The sequence below is a fragment of the Myxine glutinosa genome, chromosome 8 (assembly GCF_964187855.1).
Source record: "Myxine glutinosa chromosome 8, kmMyxGlut1.1, whole genome shotgun sequence".
Classification (NCBI taxonomy): Eukaryota; Metazoa; Chordata; class Myxini; order Myxiniformes; family Myxinidae; genus Myxine; species Myxine glutinosa.
Window position 1 is genome coordinate 83847580 of NC_136268.1, and position 16572 is coordinate 83864151.

The 16572-nt window shown below is 46.7% G+C and overlaps 2 protein-coding genes across 3 annotated transcripts in view; one reads left to right on the forward strand and one right to left on the reverse strand.

Annotated features, from left to right (window-relative positions):
- FDFT1 (farnesyl-diphosphate farnesyltransferase 1) overlaps positions 1-16572 on the reverse strand; it is a 119000-nt gene that overhangs the window by 29668 nt on the left and 72760 nt on the right. The gene's annotated exons all lie outside the window — the stretch shown is intronic.
- LOC137432649 (F-box only protein 25) overlaps positions 15642-16572 on the forward strand; it is a 742106-nt gene continuing 741175 nt past the window's right edge. The window contains exon 1 of the mRNA XM_078783458.1: positions 15642-15693. The gene's annotated coding sequence lies outside the window, so the exon portion shown is untranslated. The remainder of the gene's footprint in view (positions 15694-16572) is intronic.

Below are 16572 nucleotides of genomic sequence, written 5' to 3' on the forward strand. Positions count from 1 at the left end.
TTACCCCGACTTGGGGAGCACACAGAGTGGGCAGGCCGAGAGCTGTGGCCAGAGGGGCAGTGATTGGTCCAGGGTTTGATTGACAGAAAGGACGAGTAAGAAGTGACTTGCTGATTGGTGAAGCAGCACAGATGATGTCAGAGCCTGAATGATAAAGGAATGCACTGGCGAACATTTTCTCTCTCTCTCTGCTTCTGGTTTTGATTGCATGCAGTCGGCATTTATCTCTCTCAATTCTGGATGTGATAGTGGACAGTCGTGTGTCAACGTTTCTTCTTGCTCTTGCGCCTTCTCCTTCTGCATCCATAGTGGACGGTTGCATTTTGCTATCTTGCGCGAGGAGGATTAATCACGGGCATCCGAGTTTCGAGATCTAGCTTGTGGTCGTGAAGAGGCGGAAGAGCCGCAAAAGAAGTGCTGCGTTTTCCCCAAGCAAGAATGGCAAGCTGCATGGCAACTCCCGTTCGTGACGCGCTTGGAGTCAGGATTGAGCGAGACGCACAACGAGGCCCTGTTTTTTCCGCCCACGCATTGTGCGGAAGAGCGAGCACATTCGCCCGCCAAGGCCTGAGACGATCGTTGACGATTACTGGTGAGACACACTGGTCGAGTTGAGCAAAGTGCCATAGATAACACCTTTTATTTTTACATCATTATATTTCCCTTTGTCTGTGTACTGAGTCTGCATGGAAGGACCCTCAATTTAGGAGTTTAGTTTTATCGTGCGTTTCTTTGTTACCGGCATTTTCTTAAATAAACCTTTTAATTTTTGCACATTTTAATTCCATTTTGTTTGAGTTATTTATTACAGGTTGAAGACTGCCGTTGGGATCCATAAAGGTAAGCTCTTCAGCTTCTCCCCCCAATTGCCCCCCACAAATATTCTCTGCTATATTTTGAACTAAACGCCTCAGAGTTAAAGCTGGTTCTTCAATCCGTTTCCTTGGACGGTTTTAATCACCAGGAATGCGACAATATGTACCCCAGCAGGTTTGCTTTCCATGAGCACTTCCCAGATCAAAACCTTTGAGTAGCATGGTTCTAGGTACACAAACTCTACCCTAGTCGATTTGCAGCAAGCAAAATTATATATTTTTTGTATTTTTGGCTATTTTTATTATATTTTTTTAGTATTTCAGTAATATTTAAAAGTATTTTTCTCCAAAACAGCATAAAATAGGTTATCCTTTCCAATTTTTTTTTTTTTTTTTTACTATTTTGTCGACTGATGCTTGCAGTGCTATTTTTTCACTTTTTCTATACTTCTCACAATTGGTTGCTATTTATTTACTATTTCCCTGGACTTAGTTTTTTACACTGCTTTTATTGTTATTTTTCTATACCTGCTTTTTTTCTCACAATTGGTTGCTATTTTTTTCCTATTTTTTTTTCCAAAACTGGCTATTTAATATATATTTTCCTATTTTTTTCTTATTTTTTTGTTCCAAAACTCACTATTTAAAATATATTTTTCTCCTATTTTTTTCTCTATTTTTTGTTCAAAAGGGTGGCTATTTAATATGTATTTTCTCCTATTTTTTCCAATTTTTTGTTCCAAAACTCACTATTTAAAATATATTTTTTCATGTGCAGAAAAATAGGAAAAAATATATTTCCCCATATATTGTTCTCCTATTTTTCCCCTATTTTTTTATTTGGGTAGATCCAGCTTTTTCATTCATGAAAGTAAATAAGCCAAGCAAGAGCTCTAACTCCTGTAATTCTCGTTTGGTTGTTCTTCAGACAAGTGAGTTTCGGGGGGTTTTATATAGAAATATATTGGCCTTGGAGGACGGACAACGAGTTTTAACCGATTAATCTCATCCCAAGATGCTATTACAAATGTTCTTGGATTGTTTGAATGAATTGAACCCCAGATGTAACCAAACCCCCTCAGCAAGCACTTTGTGCAGCCAAAAAGACGTGGCTTCAGGCCGGAAAGGCCTCCATATCTGCCAAGGCGCAGAACTCAATGCACCACTTTGTTAACAGTAGAGAGACAAAGCCGAGTTGGCAGGCCTTGTTAAAGCAGGGGGAAGAAATCAGTCTGCCTTGAAATCAAGCAGGTGCTGTGATTTCCTGCCTTCCATGTCACAATACCTCCCCTCCCTCCCTCCTCCACCACCACCACCACCACAACCCCTCATTATTTATTAAACAAGCAAGTCGGTTTTGTATTGCCATATTAGATTCTTAATCTCCTTTAGTAGCATGCTCGCAACATAATTTTTTTCCCAATTATAACATTCAATCCTCTTGGAAATTAAATCATTATGGACAATTAAATAGAAGGGTATGGGAAACAAAGTTCAGCTCTTTCTATCATGTCTGTCCCCTCAAGGACTTGACATCACAAGACCACAAATTGTCTGCATAAGGCCAGCAGCAGAAAAAAATTATTACCATGTTAATTAAACTGTTCAGCTGATCTTGTATATTTGTATATTTATGAAAATAAATTTAGACACAGGATGGGACCAATTGGCCAATCAGGATTTTGCCAGATCCACATTAATTGAATCATTAAATTAATTATCATCAAACTAAATATATATACAATGCGTATCAAAAAAAAAAGGTAATCCGAATTGAAGGGGTTAATATGCAAAGGTTATTAATTTTGACAATTTACATGTGGTTTACTAATTAAGAGGAATTCCTCAGCTTTCCATTGATACCTTCCATGCATCATTGCTGTCACACATGACCGAGTACCTACATGTTCATTAAAAATGACAAGTTCAAATCGCATTTTTACAAGTTTGGCTAATTGTGCAAATCAGGATAATTGGTGTAAAATGAACGTCAGATGTGAACTTTTCTCAGGAATGATTGGCCTTTATGCACCCACACCTTAAACATGTCCACCTTCCCTTTCAACACAAAGCTCACAGCGGCGGAGCATGCCCTGAACTGCTCGTCTCACCATAGCCGGGTCATTGCGCAAAGCATCCACTTCATGTCGAATACGGCCCTGCAATTCATCAAGATCACGGGGAGGAGTCACGAACACCTTGTTCTTTAAATGTCCCCAAAGGAAATAATCACATGGTGTGAGGTCAGGTGATCTTGGCGGCCATTCCACTGCATGGTTGAGGGCGATGACTCGGTCTCCAAAGAGTTCCCTCAGTCGATCAACGGACAGCGATAAGACGATGTGCTGGGGCACCGTCTTGGGCCCACCAGAGATATCTGAAGACACCACGAACCTGTCACTCAAAGTTATCCTCCAGCTGCAGTAAAACTTCATCATTGATCATCTGCAGATACCTGTTACCATTGACATTCCTTTCAAAGAAAAATGGTCCGATCACCTGACCACTTCCACAAAGTCCCAACAAAACAGTCCACTTTTGTCGATTCATGTTGGTGTCAAAATTAAATTCCAGTGGTTGTCCTGTCGGTGCATATTCAAGAACATTATGGGTATTGACCTTGCCATCCATGGCGAAAGCAGCTTCGTCGCCGATAACAAGATACCGCAGGAAATTGACATCTGCTCTGCAACGTGCTATCAACCATCTGGCAGGCACCAGCCTCCTGGCAAAATCCCCTGGCGTAAGTGGATGCTGGATGTGAATCCGATATGGATGTTGGTGGAGGTCCAGTCTTGTGATTCGGTTGAATGTTGCCGAAGGCAATCCCGTCCCATTTCGTCTTGCGCTAGTATCCCGAGGATGCTCCAAAACTTGCTGCCTTACTGCTGCAATGTGCATTTCCGATCGCCCAGTGCGCCTCCTACCAGAATTCTTCTTGTTGCGGTTGAGGCTAGTGCCATGCCCTTGGTATTTTCTAACATTCGCCCAGATGGTTTTGACTGCTGGAGGCTCCCGTTCTGGGAAACGTTCCCTGAACGCATCACGAGTTCGCTGCAAACTTCCAGTTTGGTGAAAGGTTGTAACCACGAAGGTCTGCTGTTCAGTCGTAAGTTGAACCATCTTTTCAATGACTCAGACTGTCTCTAAACCAATACACTGTAGGCCCATCTTAAATACCCATCTTAAACAAAGGATGACGCAACCGACGATTACCAGACCAGCTTAACAATTTTACATAATCAACTTGGCAGTCGACAAGTAAAGCGTCCATTTAAAACTGTCTTGCACCGATTAGCCAAACTTGTAAAAATGTGATTTGAACTTGTCATTTTCAATGAACATGTACTCAGTCATGTGTGACAGCAATGATGCATGAAAGGCATCAATGGAAAGCTGAGAGTCTCCTCAAAATTGGTAAACCACATGTAAATTGTCAAACTAAATAACCTTTGCATATTAACCCCTTGAATTCGGATTACCATTTTTTTGATACGCACTGTACACACACACACACACACACACATATATATATATATATATATATATATATATATATATATATATATATACATACATATATATATATATATATATATATATATATATAATTTCAAAACACACCTGGTCACAAGTGTGCCTCACTGACCAGGTCCTCAGTCGAGGTTGTCTGCATCATCCCGTTTTGGCCCTTCAATCTCAATACGGTCAGCTAAGGTGGGCCAACAGGGACACATATGCCTCCACATGCAGTAGCTACACCCGGATGCGTACATACCCCCACCCCCAGCCAGTGAGAACACGGACGACAACAACAAAACCTCCTCCACTCCCAGAATCCACAGCCCCTCATCCACTCACTCACACACCAAAAAAAAACAACAACAACCTGATCACCTACCCTGACAACATGCACAACTCAAATAAAAACACATTCATGCAAAACCACACCCACTCCTGCAAAACACACACACACACACACACACACACACACACACCTCCATTTCTCTTCCGTGCTCAGTCACTACCCCTTTAGACTGAAATGAATCACCACCCACAACCTCAACCTACACCATTTGACGTGCCTCCATAAACTTCCTCCATATCCAAAGTGAGCCTTTCAAGGCAACCTGGGCAACTTGGTAACACATCCTCCTTCTTTCTGTACCACACACCCCAAGCCGAGCAAGTAATGCAGAAAAGGATTTGCCAAAATATCCTCTACACCCCACCTCAAATCTCAAATGGCTGACAGGAAACTCGCCAACCTTTCTCCCGACACTCTGCCTCCAGCTCACTGTACTTTCCTCTCTTCCTCTCGTACACCTCCTCCATGGTCTCTTCCCAAGGTAGAGACAATTCCCCAAAGATGACATGTCTTGTTGCACCTGACCAGATGACAATGTCAGGCCGCAACCTTGTTACACAGATCTCCTCTGGAAATACCAATTGTGGCTTTATGTCTGCCACCACCTGCCAATCACAGCATCTGACAGCCCTCTTGCTTTCCACCTCCTCCTCTTTCCACCTCTTACCACTTGGCCCTCTTTGACAAACATCACCTCTCCCCCATCGGTCTCCTTCTCCACTCTTCTCTCTCTCGATCTCAGCACCTGTTGTTGTACCATCTGCACTACCACCGCCAGCACCTGATCATTTCACCACTTGTATTCTCCTGCTGCCAATGCTACTGAGCATGCACTCAGTGCATGCTGCACCGTTCCCAAACCTCCACACAAAGAACATCTCTCCTCCTGCAACAACCCCCACAATCTCAAGTTTACTGGTGACTGAAGCACATCATACGTTGCTCGGAACAGGAAACTCAACAATATTGGCTCCATCCTCCAAATCTCTTGCCACTTCGATGTCCTCACCCGCACACCTTACCACCTAGTCCAAGCACCTTGCTGTGCCTGTCTGACTGCTTTCACATATTTCCCCTCCTCCTTTTTTCTTCACACCTCCCTTTCAACCATCTTCCTCCTCTCTTTCACACATGCCTTTCCCCATCGCTCATGCTTCATCCACCCCAAGCCATGCTTCCCGTGCTGCACCAGCCCCACGACTGCCTCCTGTTGCAACCGCTCCTCCATCTCATCCACCTCTGCTCTTGCATTCCACTTCCGACTTCCCTTCTTCTCTGGGAGAGCATTCTTTACCACTGAATCACTCGAATCCTGCAACATCATAAACTCCCGCACCTTCACCACCTTAAACTCCTCGGTTCATGATGTCAAGGGAAACTGGAGTTTTCCACCCTGACCATAAAAGGCAATGTTCGTCAAACAGCATGGCCAAGCACCTTGCTGTGCCTGTCTGACATGCACCGACAGGACAACCACATAACCACCTCCTCACAAACCCGCTCACCACAACCTCCATCCTCTCTACATGCCCAATCGCAATATTATACATCATCAATGGCCACAATACTCGTGGCATCAATCCAAACTTTAAACACCACACCTTCAACTTACCTGGCAAACCACATCCATCAATCCTCTTCAACCCTCTCACAGGCTTGTTCCTCACCCCCTTCACCCTTCCCAAATCATTCAACTCCACTGTATACCATCTTCCCAAACTCTTCACAGGGGCCTCTGTCAATGATGGCACCACCTCCCCTCCCAGTTCAAACCTGTGCATGTTATCCACCACTTCTCGTCTCACCACCACACTCCTCGACTTTCTTGCTTTAAAGCCCATTCTTGCCCACCGCATCAACCTTTCCAGTCATCCCAGTACCTAGACTGCTGTGTCAGCCGACTGTTGGACAACTGTCAGGTCATCCATGAATGCAAACATCACTGGCAAAGTGACCAGGGGCTAGCTCCACTGCTTTCCCATGTCCACTCACCGCACGTATTAACAACTCCATAACCAGCACAAACAAAATAGGGGAGATGGTACATACCTTCGGGATCCCTGTCTCCAACTTCTGCCATTCTGTTACATAGGACTGTGTTGCAAACCGCATCCAAAACTTATCATAATAAGCCATCAAAAAATCCCTAAATCTCCGTGGCACCCAAAAGAAATCCATGGCATACCTGATCAAGGCATGCGGCACTGATCCATATGCATTCTCCAAATCCAGCCATACCACCGCCACATCCTTCCTTTGCCTCTTTGCCTCCTGTAACACTTGCCAGACCATTGCTGAGTGTTCAATGCATCCTGGTATTCCTGCCTTCAGCACAGAACCATCCACAAAACCATTCTCTCTGATGAAGCCTGAGAGCCGTGCCGCAAAGACACCCATCAATATATTCCCATCTGCATCGAGCAATGATATTGGTCTAAACTGCTCAAGTGTCACAGCCTCCTCCTGCTTTGGAATATAAACTCCTTCTGCCCTACTCCATTGACTGGGCACCACTCCTTGCCTCCATTCCACCTTCAGGGCCTTCAACAGATACTGCCTGATGCCTTCACAACTCTTAATCACCTTGTATGACACTCCACTTGGTCCTGGAGCCGATGCCGCCCGTGCCTTCCTCAAAACTGCCTCAACCTCAGACATCTTTGGCTCTGACAAATCAAATGGAACACCTGGCTCTGTCGCTCTCACCAAGCCTGCAATGTCCTCCACCACTTTGTTCCTTCTTGTGTCTGCATAAGTGACACGCAGGTGACCTTCCAACTCTTCCTTTGGTACCTTCAGTACATCAAATCGAGACTGCTCCAACAGATCCTTCATAAACTGAAAAGGATTCTCAAAGGACCTCTTTCACCTCCTCTACCTCTCATTTCTTCGCCTCTTCATCTTTTCCACTCTCTTTAACTTCACCAATCTCATCCTCACCTGCTTCGTCAACACCTCAAGCCCATTCCTCTCCCCTTCCACTGCCCTCTTCCATCTTAAATTCAAGCTCCTCAACTCCACTCTCAACTCATGGATCACCCTCTGTGTCCTGCTCAAACGTGCCTCCTTCTCACCCCTCTCTACACACTCTTTCACTCCAAACGTGACACACGCCTACTCAAACACAATCTCATTCATCTTTCTCAATCTATCTTCCACCCTTCCTTTCAACGTCTGAAGCACCCCACACACCACTCCATCCATTCTCTCCCATACTCCCCTTTCTCCCATACCTGGCCATTTCACTCTCCTCCTCACATCCTTTCCCTGCTGAAGGCAACCCCAGGACATACAACACTGTGGCTTGCTACCTGGCTGTTTCTCCCTGTCGTCTTGCGTGTCCCCTTTTCAAAGGCACTGCGTTGCTTTACCTCCTCCTCACCCACCTTACGCACACAACCCATCCGGCTCTGATGGAAATGCAACTCTCTCATCGACTCAAACTCACGTCCACACCCACACTTCTCCCGAACCTGCCATGCCTCCACACGCACACCATCACACCGTAGACCAACATCTCCCACACGATCACTCCCACATACTTTCCGGACCTGCTGGACCCTCATCCCGCTGATGGATCCGAACTCACGTCCACACTGTTACCTTACCAGACGTGCATCCACAATCTGTTCTCTTTGGTCAAAATCAGTATCAGGTGTCTTTATCCGTTTTATCTGTCCATTTGGGCCCATCTTACGCCCCACCTTTCAGAGAGCCCTTGGGGTGTTCTATACTTTTTACATATATATATATATATATATATATATATATATATATATATATATATATATATATATATATATATATATATATCCACACACACACATACAGTATATACAGTCACGTGAAAAAGTAAGTATACCCCATGTGAAGTTTTGACTTTTTCAACATACAGCTATTTGATCCTCATTTCAACAATATTGATAGATAAAGGTGATATAATATAACAAATATCATGAAACACTTACATTTTGTAGTCCATTGTATAATTTAAATAAACATCAATGCAAATTTTGCATGTGGAAAAAGAAAGTGCACCCCTACATGTATCACTACTTCAAATACCTAAAATTAGAAATAGGTGCACCAGCTCAGGTGCAAATGTTTAGAACATCGTTAGAGAGGATCTTGGAGGAACCTGTCTTATTTAAACCTCAGACATTTCGTTTGGTTTGCTCTTTGTTGTTGGAAGTGTGCGGCGTCACCATTCCTAGATCAAAAGAGCTCCCCGGGGCCTTCAGAAAGAAGGTTATAGATGCCTACGAGACTGGGGAGGGATTTAAAAAGATCTCCAAACAATTTGAAATCAATGATTCGATTGTCCGGAAGATCATCTACAAGTGGAGAAGATTCCAAACAACTGCCAACTTGTTCAGGTCAGGCTGCCCCAGCAAGTTCAGCCCGAGAGCAGACCACAAGATGTTGAAAGAATTCTCTAAGAACCCCAGAATGTCATCACGGGACCTACAGGTAGCTCTTGCCACTGTTGATGTCAAAGTGCACGAGTCTACCATTAGAATGACGCTGCAAAAATTTGATTGACATGGGAGGTGTGCCAGGAGGGCCCCTTTGCTGTCCAGAAAGGACATCAGGGCAAGACTAAAGTTTGCCAATGAACACCAAGGCAAAGACCAGCACTTTTGGAACAATGTGCTCTGGACAGATGAGTCAAAAGTAGAGCTATTTGGCCACAGTACCGGAAGACATGTTTGGCGAAAACCAAAGACAGCATTTTACCACAAGAACCTGATACCAACTGTAAAGCATGGTGGTGGAAATATTATGGTTTGAGGCAGCTTTGCTGCATCAGGGCCTGGGCAGCTCACCATCATAGAATCCACGATGAATTCTTCATTGTACCAGAGTGTGCTTGAGGATAATTTAAGGCCATCTGTCGGAGAGTTGAAGCTCAACCGAAGGTGGACCTTGCAACATGACAATGACCCTAAACATACCAGTAAATCTACCAAGGAATGGCTAAAAAGAAAGAAATGGAGGGTTCTGTCATGGCCAAGTCAAAGCCCGGATATAAATCCCATCGAGATGTTGTGGGGGGTTTTTGAAACGAGCTGTGCATGCAAGAAACCCCTCAAACATCGCACAGCTGAAAGAATTCTGCATGGAGGAGTGGGCAAAAATTTCTCCCAGTCGATGACAGAGACTGGTAGACAGTTATAAGAAACGCCTACTTGAAGTTGTTTCTGCCAAAGGGGGCAATACCACCTATTAGAGCCAAGGGTGTACTTACTTTTTCCACATGCGAAATTTGCATTTATGTTTATTTAAATTATACAATGGGCTACAAAATGTAAATGATTCATGATATTTGTTTTATTATATCACCTTTATCTATCAATATTGTTGAAATGAAGATCAAATAGCTGCATGTTGAAATATGTTGAAAAAGTCAAAACTTTACATGGGGTGTACTTACTTTTTCACGTGACTGTATATGTATATTTATATATATATATATATATATATATATATATATATATATATATATATATATATATATATATATATATATATATATATATATATATTGTTGCGGAGATGAGAACTGTGTTTTTTTGATTGTGTGCTGTATTATTATTATTATTGTTTATTCTGCACCCCCCTACCTCCGGAGCTGTGTAAAGGTGAAAGGGCATCCCATAATTAGTCCACAAGCATACACGTCAGCCAAGTAATAGAATACCCCTGTTGATAGTTATCTCTTATTCTGTGTTTTAGGGTAAGGCTGTGTCTCCCATTAATTGAAGTACTCCATTGCACCAGTGAAAGAGAATAGACCCCCTTTCATTCCCATCCCCAAAATCCCCATTTCCTTCACATCCCCTCTCGTCATTGCCGAGCCTCGATTGCCCATATTACCTCCCCTCCAATAACCGCCATTGACCACGAGGCAGGGTCGGAGAAGAAAGGCGTGTCTCCACCTCGTCATCAAGGGCGGAGCCAGAGGGTCGCATGACCAACCAGGGCCGAGGTGAGCACCCCGATGGGCGTGTCCTGAAGGCCGGCGGCTTAATCGCCGGAGGCGTTATAAAGGCGCGCACGCAGGAAGTGAAGAGTGAGTCGGTTGCCAGTAGAGGGTCCGTGAAGAGTTGGTCACAAAGAGTTGGTCACAGAGAGGGTTGGTCACAAAGAGTCGGTTGCCAGAGTGAGACGGTTGCCAGAGTGAGTCGGTTGCCAGAGTGAGTCGGTTGCCAGAGTGAGTCGGTTGCCAGTAGAGGGTCCGTGAAGAGTTGGTCACAAAGAGTTGGTCACAAAGAGTTGGTCGTCAAGAAAGAGTCCTGAAGCTTGTGAGGGAAGGAGAGAGAACCCGTCACACCAACCCCCCAAGCTCCGCGTTGGCTCCACCAAGCGTTCACCTCCACCAAGGCTCCACCAAGCTCCGCGTTGGCTCCACCAAGCGTTCACCTCCACCAAGGCTCCACCAAGCTCCGCGTTGGCTCCACCAAGCGTTCACCTCCACCAAGGCTCCACCAAGCTCCGCGTTGGCTCCACCAAGCGTTCACCTCCACCAAAGCTCCGCCAAGCTCCGCGTTGGCTCCACCAAGCGTTCACCTCCAGCCATCCACCTCCTGCCATTCCTGTCATTCCCCGCGTGAGTCTGTCTTCTGTTTGTTCTGTCCTGGGTTAATTAAGTCTGTATAACTCAATAAGCTAGTATTTTCCCTGTGTCACCTGCGTCTTATGTGCTTGTAAATAAACGTGACTGCTTTCTTTTTGCTTGTGTGTAAATAGTCAATAAATTCAGTAGTATTTCCAAACCTTTCTTTGCCTTCGTTTTCCTCTTTGCATTCGTCGCCTTTGTCTTTTCCCTATTGACTAGCTGCGGTGCGACCCGGCCAACGTTTGGGTGGAATCGGGTGAGTCGGGGATCCTGTTAGGTCGCGGTAATACACCACCGCTCGGTCATCATAACATCTAAACCGCGATCAGTAACAATTGGTTGTCAGGAGTTGGATTCGGACCTGGGACTAAATTTGTTAGGCCCACATTTTGGAACACCAATTGTGTTATTAAGTAACAATTGGTGTCTGGGCGTGAGATTCGGGGCCCGAACCAAATTTTTAAAACATCTAGAAAAAATTTGGTCAAAATTTGGAGCGGCCGAAATTTGTTTTGTTTTACAAAACCTGAACTTTGAAATCGCGCCATGGCTGGTCAACGCGACGGGATGCCGGTGGGAGAGATAGACGGGGTAGAACCGACCCAGGACCCCAGGGAAGAAGTGGGAAAAGTGGTGGAGGAGAGTAAAGAAGGTGTGGTTGAGGGGGTATCAGGTGCACAAAATGGCGCTCTCGCGCACGTGGTTACAGTGGCACCAAATTTTGCCGCGCCCGTGACCGTACCACTACCAGCGGGCTTTGATGTGGGGGACTTCATGGCGCAATTCACCGAGATGCTGAGAATAGAGGGGGAGAGATTGAGTAATAAAATGGATGCTCGGAGTGAGCAAATTGAAGCAACAATAAACGGAATGAGGGCCGATAGGGAGGAAAGGGAGCAGAGGGACAGAGACCGCAAGTTGGGCGAAAGGGTCCCAGGGGTGCACGAGGAGGTAAAGCGGGTCGAAAAGCGCTGGTTGAGCGAAGCGGAGGAAAGCACGGGTACAATGACGGGGGTAGAAATCGCGACCCGGGGTTTGGAAAAGCCGGCGACCGATGAGGTTGAGGGAATTTTATTAAAGCCAACGGTCGTCGAGGTGAACAAAGAAATTATGGGTATAGTTGAAATTGGAGAGACCGGGGACTTAAAGTTAAAAGAGCAACAATCGGAGGAAGGAATGGAAATTGCTCAAAGTCTAAATGCACATCCTGATGCTGTACTCGCTAATCCAAATGGAAGTTTGCAGGTTTTGGTGCAGGGAGGAAGAAGAACCCCGAAGGTGAGACGTGCTGTATATTGTGCGGGTAGATTTTGTAAGAGGATGTTTAGCGACAAAAGAATTTTCGCGCGCTTGGGATCGAGGAAGCATCCGGGCGTTGGTGAAGGGTCCCGTGTGAGTGGAAATGGCACGCGTGGGAGGAAAAAGTGTGCGTCGGCGAGTGGGTGTGTTATAAAGTGTGGGAGTGAAACCGAGTGCGAGCGAGAATGCACGTCGGTGTGTACGGGGTGTGACACAGGGAGTGAGAGCAATACGGAGTGTACGTGCGAGGGTGAGTGTGACACGGAGAGTAAGGTGGTGGTGGAACGTGTGCGAGAAAGCACACCTGAGTTGGTGGTGGAGCGGGTGCGAGAATGCACGCTTGGAATGGTAGAGGGTGTGCGAGGAAGCACACCTGGGTTGGTGGAAGCGCGTGTGCGAGGGAGCACAGGGAAGCGCGGTGTGGTAAGTGTTACGGAGGACGTAACGGAGGAGAGGTGTGGACCAAAGTGTGCGCAAGAGTGTGCGCGAGAGGTGTGGTGTGTAACAGGGAGAGCGTTGGTGGAATGTACGGACGGCGTTGGAACGCCAGGTTTTGTGAGGGTGAAAGGGGTAGCGTATGCTGTATGCTTGTAAGCATGCAAGTAAAGCATCGACGGTAACCGGGTTAGTGGTTAGGGCGACGGATAGCCGATGCGAGCACTCCGGGCGCGGGGTGCTTTGTTGGGTGCGAGGCCCGGCGCGGGTCGATGCTGCGTCGCTTCTCTTCGAAGCGTCGTTGCCGATTCGGGCTTGGCCCCGCCCCGCACGGTCGAGTCCGGGCTTTGTCGGGCGAGGCGACCGGTCCGGTTCGAGGGCGAGTGGGAGGAAGCGGAACGGTGCCCCCTCGTGGGGACGGGGTTCCGACCGAGGGAGATTGAGCCATCGGGCCCGGGACCGCAAGGTGCCGCGCCGAGATGGTGCGTGGAGCCTCGGTCCAACCAAACCACCTCCCTTGAACCGAAAGCCGGACGGATTCAACCTGCAGGCGACCAAACCACCCGAATTCATTGCTCGGCTTTACGAACCGAGTTTAATGATGTCACGACGCACCGAGGCTAGGATATAGTGGACTGCGATGATGGTGATAGTGATAGTGATAGTGATTTGATACGAAATTTATAATTGTGGGTAGAATTGGCAGTAAATGGAAAATTTTTGAATTGGTTGGAATTTGGACGAGCAAAATTTATAGTGAGAGACCCCCGATGTGGTGGGAATGCAAATCCACCATCCCTCACAGGTGGGGCAAATGCGCTATAGCTTATGGGGTGTATGGCAGTGAAAACTAGCCCGGGTGGGTTAGGTTATATTGTAGGGATCTAGCGAAGATGACATTAGGTGACGTTAAGGTTAGTTAGTGACTGATACCTGTAGTGGGGACGCAGGTAGATTAGTGTGGATTATAATGACGTGGGAGCGCAATAGTTTAAAGGGACGACTGGGAAGCGCAAGTTTCAGAGGGGAGTAGTTAGATGAAATGATGCCGTGTGTGTGAGGATTGAACAGGTGTGATTGCACAGGTGTGCAACTGAACAGGTGTGTGGAGCAGTGTATGAGTGAGTAATGGTGATGTGTGTTGTGTTGACCAACTGGTCCAGGAAGAGGAGGAGGGTGCAGGTGGCACCAGGTATGATTGCACAGGTGTGCAACGACAGGTGAATGGAGGACAGGTGTATGGGATAAATGGTATGGAGTATTGGAATGGATGGTCGTGGAGTGAGTATGGTGGAAATTGTGGAGTGGAGTGGATGGTGCGAAGGTGTGAATGGGGGAAGAGTGGACCCCCATCACAGATACCCGGGGCGGGTAGTGTAAGTGTTAGATAGAGGGTACAGGTAAATTGTGGTTGGATATTGGCATCTGTGGTGCGGGTGAAAGAATGGTCTTTGGATGGGTGCATTAGTGTTGTGGAAATGGCTGGGCGTGTAGCCTGTTAGTGTGTGTAGTTGGTTGGGCGCTCCACCACTGTGAGGATGTCGGCCAGGTGAGGCCGCAGGTGGGCTCTGGGAGCCGGTAGTAGTTGTTGTGGTTGGGGCCCGAGGATCCGGAGGACGGACCCGGGTAGCCCAGTGCCAGAGGGCACCAGGGGGTGACAGAGCCAGGAGAGGGCCTTCCCCAGTTAGTTAGGTTAGGGTGAGGAGCTAGGTAAGCTCGGGTGGCAACTGCAGTGGTGGAGGTGTGCAGGTGGGTAGACCTGCTGGGAGAGCTACACGTCGCAGCCCAGAAATTGTGCGAGGCACCGGGAGATGAATCGGGGGAGCGAGACCCCAAATTGAGAAGCACCACAGTTTGGTCAATGGGAATTGGTTTTTAGAACCCATAGTGTAAGTGGCCAATGGATTGGCAGGGAAAGACCCCGGGTAGTGTAAAGTGTGTTAATGTCATTTAGAAAGTAGTTAGGATGAAGTCTCCTCGCACCATCTGCATCCACTCACCTGAGGTGACAGGTACTCCGCACCATGCCATGTTTAATTATTTTTACTGTGCAAATGTTTGGATGGTGAGACGCATCATGACGTGGGTGTGAAATTGTGCGTAATTCCATCTCTCCCTCCTTATGAGGATTGATGACGAATTTGGTGATGGCAAATTTTGAAGTAGAGGGATTGTGGAGACGAATTTGGTATAGGGGAAATATGAGGAAGACGTGACAGTAGTGACGAATTTGTAAATGTGTAGATTTTTGTACATATGGGGTAAGGGCAAGGGTAGGGTAGGTGACAGGGGGGTGACGTACGGTAGGGACGAGCTTTCTCACTTCGCCCTCCGTACGCATTTCGCCTTGCATTGCCTTATTGATGTGTACCCTTGTGACCTTACCCCTCGCTCATTTGTCTCATCCCCCTTTTGTCTCCCACATGACCTGTGCACCATTGGGTGCCGAGGGGAGCGTGCGTGGGTCGGCCATTGTGCACCCGAAATTCCCAGAACCAGCTGTCTGCATCGATGCACCACATTATGGACCACATGCCTGTGGCCGAGCACCACCTATGGACCCCATGGGTTGGGGCATGGCCCCTCTGCTGGAACTGGCCATGAGGGCCCGAAATCTTGCTGGCGGACCTTGGCCACAGGGCACCGATGCCCCACAGGTGAACCACACGTAGTCGGCCCTGTGGGCCATAAATAAAGAAAATAAAAAGGACACATTGGGCACACTTTATTGCAAATAGGCCGCCAGTAAGCAAAGCAAAAGAATGACAACTGGAAGAAATAATAATAACCAGCAGAGGGAGCCGAAGAGCAAGAGACCACCTGCAGGGTTAGGGGTTGTTGATTTTATTTTTATTGAACATTGTTGAACTGTGGTGACTGCACCGATTGGTGCTTGAGGGTGTGTTGGTGCGTTATAGGTGCTTTCATGGTGCATTGATGCAGAGCAGACTGTCTCCCCCCCAGAAAGAACAATCACAGGTCCTGGGTTAGTCTTGTAAATAAAAGTAGCGTCAAGTGTAAATAATGCTTCCCACCGTCAGTGTGTAGTTTGAAGACCATTCTGCAATTCGGTTAACTGTGGGCGTAAGTCTGTTAGGCAGGGTGCAATGGAGCAGCGGGACACATTTATTTATGTCTTAAAACTGTCGCACTCAGGGTCAGGTTAAAAGTAGAGGGAACTACACCTACGTGTCACACTAAAAATAAAAGTTGTAGGCCCGGGATGTGCCTAAGAGGAGGAGGGTGCAGTGTTGCGGAGATGAGAACTGTGTTTTTTTGATTGTGTGCTGTATTATTATTATTATTGTTTATTCTGCGCCCCCCTACCTCCGGAGCTGTGTAAAGGTGAAAGGGCATCCCATAATTAGTCCACAAGCATACACGTCAGCCAAGTAATAGAATACCCCTGTTGATAGTTATCTCTTATTCTGTGTTTTAGGGTAAGGCTGTGTCTCCCATTAATTGAAGTACTCCATTGCACCAGTGAAAGAGAATAGACCCCCTTTCATTCCCATCCCCAAAATCCCCATTTCCTT